The sequence below is a fragment of the Anser cygnoides genome, chromosome 38 (assembly GCF_040182565.1).
Source record: "Anser cygnoides isolate HZ-2024a breed goose chromosome 38, Taihu_goose_T2T_genome, whole genome shotgun sequence".
Taxonomy (NCBI): domain Eukaryota; kingdom Metazoa; phylum Chordata; class Aves; order Anseriformes; family Anatidae; genus Anser; species Anser cygnoides.
The window spans coordinates 1-8,497 of NC_089910.1; positions in this window are offsets into that span (position 1 = coordinate 1).

Here is an 8,497-nt window from a genome sequence, read left to right on the forward strand (position 1 = left end):
TAAGCCAGCATGGAGAAGGACACAAAGGCTGTCGGAGCACCCTGCACAATGTGCCCAGCAGCTCTGCAACACCACAAAAGTGTGCTTCCTGCCTACACGTTTTGCTTCCGAAATGGTTCCTATGGACCCAGGGTAACTTCTTCCATGGCCTCATGAAGGCTTTGTGTTCCCCCAGGCATCTGGGAGGCAGTGGCCCCCTCTGTGTAGAAAACTGAAAGCAGCCCTGAAGGATGAATGAGGCAAAAGCTGAAACCTCTGACATGACAACACCCGTTCAAGACCTCTTCCTTAATGGGGCCTACCAGGTCCTTAGGAAGAGAGGATCTCACAAACTATGTGCAAAGCAGGCGCATCTGCTGGCCTGTCATGGAGACCAGCAGATGTGAGCCTAAAGGCACAGATCCCAGCCAGGATTCAAGGGATGACCTGTCAGCTACTTCAGAAAGAAGTCAACTCACAGACTGTTTAACAGCCATTCGCTTCCTACTGGACTTAGAACTTCTGAGGCACCACTGCCCTCCTAATACCATACCTACAAAACACCCCCTTCTTGGGCCAGAGTCTGCCCAGGTAGAAGTGAGCTGGTTGTGATCCTTCAAGCCCGTGGCACTGCTGCTGGACTCCCAGCCTCTCTGACGCACAGCGGAAAGATCCGTGCCACTCCTGTGAGCTGCTAGGGCAGGAGGCACCTTGCAGGCAATGTTCCAGCCCCGTGCCTGTTGGCAGTCTCTCAGCTCCTTGTGCACAGTGAAGATCATGCTCACATCCAGAAGCCATGTGCCTGAAGCTGGCCTAGAAGACACTCAGGGGAAGCGCCTTCCCAGCCCCTGCCCCAGCCTCAGCCCCAGCCCCAGCCCCAGCCCCAGCCCCAGCTGGCGGTGCTGCTCTGCAGAGCGAGGGGGTTGTGGTGCCCAGGACACAGGGGCACTCTGCCGGGCCGTGCTGGGCAGGCTGGAAGGCAGACCCAGCTCATGGGGTCACTGCCATTGCCCCAGGGCTGCAAGGAATCACTCGCCAGACTCCTTTGCTGGGGCTGCTGCGTGCCCTGGGGCTTCAGAACTCTCCTCTGCCTGCTCACACCAGATTGAGCACTTGAGCTCTGGTCAGTCCACCTTGGACAGGCTCACGCTCTGCAGTTGTCTCCCAGGCTCATATTGCCCCTGCAGATCACCTGGGCTCTCCTGGAAGCTCCTGGCTCCCTCCAGGAAAACAAAACAAAACAAAACAAAACAAAAAACCCTCATCTGCCATCAGCGCCATCATGTTCTGTGGAGCCCGATAATCTAGGAATTAGAACTATTCATCACCTGCATGGTCACTAGTAACTAACAGGGAACTTGTGAACCAGCCCCAGGTCCCTCAAAGTCCATGCTGGGACTCTGCTCTCACCACACCAAGCCCATCTGGAAAGCAGCAAAGCACAGAGCCTCCTTGGAGTCTCTTCCTTGGTCTTGTTCTTGACAGCAACTTTGCAGGAAGGCCTGCAGTTCAGGCAGTGCCCGGAGGAGATCCCCTCTTAGGAGGGAAGTGCTGCAGCAAGTGGAGGCCAGCTGTGCCACTGCCGTGCCCACTGCCTGTCCCTGCCTGCAGTCCCAGCACAGCCCCACAGCAGCACTGGCACCAAGCTACAGGAGCAGCCGGGCCTGACCCCACCAGCAGGGCTCAGCCGGAGAGGGCGGCAGTGGCAAGAGAGCAGCTCTGCAGGCACCAAGCGCTGGTGCTCCCTGGCCGTGCTACTGGGATGGGGCTCTTTTCCTCAGCACCCCTGCACACGGGCACTGCCCCTGCAGATCCAGACCAGGTCTCAGAGGAAGGACGTCAGACAAAGAAGGCAGTGCAGGCTCCTTTCTTTTGTTTATATTCACAGAGAGCCTAGCTCATTGTGTGCAGAGTCTTTGAACTATGCTCAACGAGTAGATACTGAAATGGAAATGGGATGAATAATACAATTTTAATCTGCAAAATTAGCCCAATTAAAAATAAGGAAAGGTTGTAATAAACATACACACACACACACACAGAGAATATTGACCGTTCCTGTAATAACTGACATTACCACAGAATCACAGAATCCTCTAGGTTGGAAGAAACCTCCAAGATCACCTGGTCCAAATTACAACCTAACACTAACAAGTTCTACACTAAACCATATCACTAAGCTCTGCATCTAAACATCTCTTTAAGACCTCCAGGGATGGTGACGCAACCACTTCCCTGGGCAGCCCATTCCAATACCTAACAACCCTTTCCATAAAGAATTTTTTCCTAAAATCCAACCTAAACCTCCCCTGCGCAGCTTTTGCCCATTCCCCCTTGTCCTGTCACCAGGCACATGGGAGAATAGACCAACCCCACCTCGCTACAGCCTCCTTTAATGTACCTGTAGAGTGCAATAAGGTCGCCCCTGATCCTCCTCTTCTTGAGGCTAAACAACCCCAGCTCCCTCAGCCGCTCCTTGTAAGACTTGTTCTCCAGAACCCTCACCAGCTTCATTGCCCTTCTCTGGACATGCTCCAGCCCCTCCATGTCCTTCCTGTAGCGAGGGGCCCAAAACTGAACACAGTACTCGAGGGGCGGCCTCATCAGAGCCAAGTACAGGGGGACAATCACCTCCCTAGACCTGCTGGCCACGCTCCTTCTTATACAAGCCAGGATGCTGTTGGCCTTCTTGGCCACCTGAGCACACTGCTGGCTCATATTCAGCCGACTACCAACCAATACTCCCAGGTCCTTCTCTGCCAGGCAACTTTCCAACCACTCATCTCCCAGCCTGTAGCACTGCTTGGGGTTGTTGTGCCCCAGGTGCAGGACCCAGAACTTGGCCTTGTTGAACTTCATGCAGTTGGCCTCAGCCCATCTGTCCAGCCTATCCAGATCCTCCTGCAGAGCCTTCCTACCTTCAGGGAGATTGACACACGCACCTAACTTGTTGTTGTCTGCAAGTTTACTGAGGGTACACTCGATCCCCTCATCCAGATCATCGATAAAGATATTAAAGAGAACTGGCCCTAATACTGAGCCCTGGAGGACTCCACTAGTGACCGGCCTCCAACTGCTGGTCAGTAGTGGAGTCCTTCATTCACCACAACACTTTGGGCCCAGCTACCCAGCCAGTTTCTAACCCAACGAAGCATACACCAGTCCAAGCCACGAGCAGCCTGTTTTTTCAGGAGAATGCTGTGGGAAACGGTGCCAAAAGCTTTACTGAAGTCAAGGTAGACCACATCCACAGCCTTTCCCTCATCCACTAAGCGCGTCACTTTGTCATAGAAGGAGATCAGGTATGTTAAGCAAGACCTGCCTTTCATAAACCCATGCTGACTGGGCCTGATCGCCTGGTTGCCCTGCAAGTGCCGCCTGATGACACTCAAGATAACCTGTTCCATAAGCTTCCCTTGTACTGCAGTCAAACTAACAGGCCTATTGTTTCCCGGGTCCACCCTCCAACCCTCATTGTAGATGGGCATCATGTTTGCTAGCTGCCAGTCATCTGGGACCTCCCCTGATAGGCAGGACTGATGATAGATGATGGAATGTGGCTTGGCCAGCTCTTCTGCCAGTTCTCTCAGTACTTGGGTGTATCCCATCTGACCCCACTGACTTGCATACATCTAAGTGCTCTAGCAGGTCGCCAACCATTTCCTCATGGATTATGAGGGTATCCTGGTTTCAGTTAGGACAGAGTTAATTTTCCTCCTAGTAGCTGGTAGGGTGCTATGTTTTGGGTTAGGATGAGAAGAGCGCTGATAACATGCTGATGTTTTAATTGTTGCAGAGCAGTGTTTACACCAGGCCAAGGACTTTTCAGCCTCTCGCTCTGTCCTGCCAGCGAGCAGGCTAGGGGTGCAGCAGGAGCTGGGAGGGGACAGACCCAGGACAGCTGACCCAAACTGGCCAAAGGGGTATTCCATACCATCTGATGTCATGCTAAACAATATATAGGGGTGGTTGGCCAGGGTGGGGGGCCGGCTGCTCGGGGATAGTCTGGGCATTGGTCAGCGGGTGGTGAGCAATTGCATTGTGCATCACTTGTTTCATACACATTATTATTATTATTATTATTATTATTATTATTATTAGTATAATATTCCTGTCTTAATAGAATCATAGAATCATAGAATCATAGAATATCCTGAGTTGGAAGGGACCCATAAGGATCATCAAGTCCAACTCTTGATACCGCACAGGTCTACCCAAAAGTTCAGACCATGTGACTAAGTGCACAGTCCAATCTCTTCTTAAATTCAGACAGGCTCGGTGCAGTGACCACTTCCCTGGGGAGCCTGTTCCAGTGTGCAACCACCCTCTCTGTGAAGAACCCCCTCCTGATGTCGAGCCTAAATTTCCCCTGCCTCAGCTTAACCCCGTTCCCGCGGGTCCTGTCACTGGTGTTAATGGAGAAAAGGTCTCCTGCCTCTCGACACCCCCTTACGAGGAAGTTGTAGACTGTGACGAGGTCTCCCCTCAGCCTCCTCTTCTCCAGGCTGAACAGGCCCAGTGACCTCAGCCGTTCCTCGTACGTCTTCCCCTCCAGGCCTTTCACCATCTTCGTAGCCCTCCTCTGTACACTCTCCAACAGTTTCATGTCCTTTTTATACTGTGGTGCCCAGAACTGCACACAGTACTCGAGGTGAGGCCGCACCAGCGCAGAGTAGAGCGGGACAATCACCTCCCTTGACCTACTAGCGATGCCGTGCTTGATGCACCCCAGGACACGGTTGGCCCTCCTGACCGCCAGGGCACACTGCTGGCTCATATTCAACTTGCTGTCTACCACGACCCCCAGATCCCTCTCTTCTAGGCTGCTCCCTAGCGTCTCATCGCCCAGTCTGTACGTGCAGCCAGGATTTCCCCGTCCCCGGTGCAGGACCCGGCACTTGCTCTTATTGAACTTCATGCGGTTGGTGATCGCCCAGCTCTCCAACCTATCCAGATCCCTCTGCAAGGCCTTTCCACCCTCATTCGAGTCCACAACTCCTCCAAGTTTGGTGTCATCAGCAAACTTGCTCAAAATACCTTCTATTCCTACATCCAGATCGTTTATAAAAATATTGAAAAGTACCGGCCCTAAAATGGAGCCTTGAGGGACCCCACTGGTGACCGCCCGCCGGCCTGACGCAGCCCCATTTACCATAACCCTTTGGGCCCTGCCCGTTAGCCAATTGCTCACCCATCGTATGATGTTTTTATTTAGCTGTATGGTGGACATTTTGTCCAGTAGGATCCTATGGGAAACCGTGTCAAAAGCCTTGCTGAAGTCCAAAAAAATCACATCAGCTGGTTTCCCTTGGTCCATCATACGGGTGATCTTATCATAAAAGGAAATCAGGTTAGTTAGGCAGGACCTACCCTTCACAAACCCATGCTGGCTGGGACCAATGACTGCTTTGTCCCCCAGGTGAGCCTCAATAAGTTCGAGAACCATCTTCTCCATGATTTTACCAGGCACTGACGTGAGACTGACAGGCCTGTAATTGCTAGGGTCTTCTTTCTGACCCTTCTTGTAAATCGGCACAACATTTGCCAGCTTCCAGTCTACCGGGACCTCTCCAAATTCCCAGGATCATTGAAAAATAATTGAGAGAGGTTCCGCGATGACGTCCACCAGCTCTTTCAGCACCTGGGGATGAATCCCATCCAGACCCATGGACTTGTAGGGATCCAGGTGGAATAGCAAATCCCGCACACATTCAGGGTTGGTTGGGAGTCTGTCATCCCCACCGTCCCGGTCCTCCAGCTCAGGGCACCCTGGGTCCCGAAGCCCATCATCGGCATTGAAGACAGAGGCAAAGAAGGCGTTAAGCGTCTCTGCTTTGCCTATGTCATTGTCTGTGAGGAGACCTTCCCTATCAAGGAGCGGCCCTATGTATTCTTTAGTTCTCCTTTTTCCATTCACATATCTGAAAAAGCCCTTTTTATTTTCTCTCACAGACACAGCCAGCTTCAACTCTAAGTGTGCTTTGGCCACACGATTTTTCTGCCTACAAACACGAACAGCATCCCTGTATTCTTTCCATGACACCTGGCCCTCCTTCCATTAGCGAAACACTCTCTGTTTCCGCCTAATCTCCATTAGAATGTTCCTGGTCAGCCATGCCGGCCTCCTGCCCCGCCTGCCTGACTTGCGATATTTAGGAATTGCCTGATCTTGTGCTTCTAGGAGGCATCGCTTAAAGAATGACCAGCACTGGTGGACATCGAGGCCTTCAAGAGCAGTTTCCCAGGGGACCTTGCTGACTAGTTCCCTGAGCAGCCTGAAGTCCGCTTTCCCCATATCTAGGGATGAGGTTTTCGTGGCACTTTTCCTTCTGTCACCGTAAATTTTGAACTCAACCACTTCATGGTCGCTTTGACCAAGGCGGCCACCAATCACCACATCTCCCACCAGACCCTCTCTGTTTTCTAGCAACAGGTCTAGGAGGGCACCTTTCCTAGTTGGCTCCGTTAGCACCTGCACCAAGAAGTTATCATCTAGGTGCTTCATGAACCTCCTGGACTTGCTCGTGTCAGCCGTGTGGCACTCCCAGTTAACGTCTGGCAAGTTGAAGTCCCCCATAAGGACAAGGGGAGTTAATCTCGAGGCCTCTCTTAGTTCTGTAAAGAATAATTTAGCGGCGTTATCGTCCTGGCCAGGCGGTCTGTAATAGACTCCCACAACGACATCCCCTTTATTCGTTCGTCCCTTGATCCTTACCCAGAGGCTCTCAACTTTGCCATCGCCGACCTGAATAAACTGTCTTTATCTCAACTCACAGGCTTCACTTTCCCGTTTCTCTCCCCCATCCCAGAGAGGGAGGGGGGAGGGTGAGGGCTGGTTGGTGTTTAGCTGCCAGCCGGGTTAAACCACAACAGAGGGCGACATTCTGCTCCCCATCCCCTTCCACCAGATCAGGGGCTGGGTACCCAGAGAACAACTCGTCTTTCTTCTAAAGACTGAGGCAAAGAAGACATTAAGCACCTCAGCCTTTTCCTCATCTCTTGTCACTAAGTTTCCCCCCACATCCAGCAAAGGATGGAGATTCTCCTTAGTCCTCCTTCTTGTGTTTATGCATTTATAAAAACATTTTTTGTTATCTTCAACAGCAGTAGCCAGAGTGAGCTCCAGATAAGCTTTGGCCTTTCTAATTTTGTCCCTGCACAGCCTCACATCCTTATAGTCCTCCTGAGTGCCCCGCCCTCTTTTCCAAAGGTCCTAAACTCTCTTTTTCTTCCTAAGCTCTAGCCACAACTCTCTGTTCAGCCAGGCCAGTCTTCTTCCACGCTGGCTCGTCTTTGGGCACGTGGGGAGGGACAGTCTGTTCCTAAGCCTTTAATATTTCCTTCTTGAGGAATGCCCAGCCTTCCTGGAGTCCTCTGCCCTTCAGAACTGTCTCCCAAGGGACTCTGCCAACCAGTGTCCTGAACAGCTCAAAGTCTGCTTGTAGAACACCTCTCCCGTCTCCTCATCCTGGTTTGGTGTTCTATAAGATATCCCCACCAGGATTAACTTCGTTCTTGGCCTTCCCGCTGACCCTAACCCATAAGGACTCAACATTATCATTCCCAGACTCGAGTTCTACAACATCAAAACGCTCTCTAATATAGACAGCCACACCACCACCCGTTCTGTGCTGCCTGTCTCTTCTGAAGAGCCTACAGCCAGTCATTGCAGCACTCCAGTCATGGGAGTGGTCCCACCAGGTTTCAGTGATGGCAACCAGGTCATATCTTGCCTTTTATTTCTTTGCTATTGAACAATGGCTACAGCTATATTATATTGGACATGCAATAATAAAATCTCTATGGCCCAGAGGAATTTGGCACATCAAATGTCACTCAAATGTCACTCTGGCATCTCCAATGTCACCAGGGGTCTGCATCTGACCAGCTCCCTCCTGGCCTCTGTCTCCATTCAATGTGCTGGGAGCTGAGACAAGCAGCTAACATACAGCTGCCTGATTTGTGCCCACCTGAAGCAAGACAAGAGGAATCCCAACTGCTGTGGGCTTCTGTGAGGCATGGGAGAGGCAGCTAAACCCCCTTCTAGCCTCTGGACTGCAAATAAAGTATGAGATGCCTGGTTTGACTCAGCTGAAACCCTTCCCTCGGCAGGGAGAGGGAGACCCTTGGGTGTGTGTTCTGCCTGAAACCAGGACATGGAAAGGTGATCCTTGGATGTCATACCTCTTCTGAAAGGAAGGAATCTTCTGAAAGGAAGGGCAGTGGTCCCTCTCCAGTGGAGGGAAGGAATATAAATGATTACTTCAGTCTGTTTCAAAGTTGATTCCACTGGAGGCTCAGGGACTTGTCAAGAGCTCCCTGTACTGCTGAGCTGGGCTGGGCTCCTGGGCCCAAGGGGAGCTCCTGGCAAGCGGGCAGCGCTGCAGAGAGACAGCTCTGCCCACGAGCAGCTCCTCTGCACAGCGCAGCAGGGCTGGGGGCACTGCCTGCAGGGGAGAAGGGCGGCTGAGAGAAGGGAGGGAGATGATAAAGGCAGTGTGGAGGGGGGCTGCTGAGA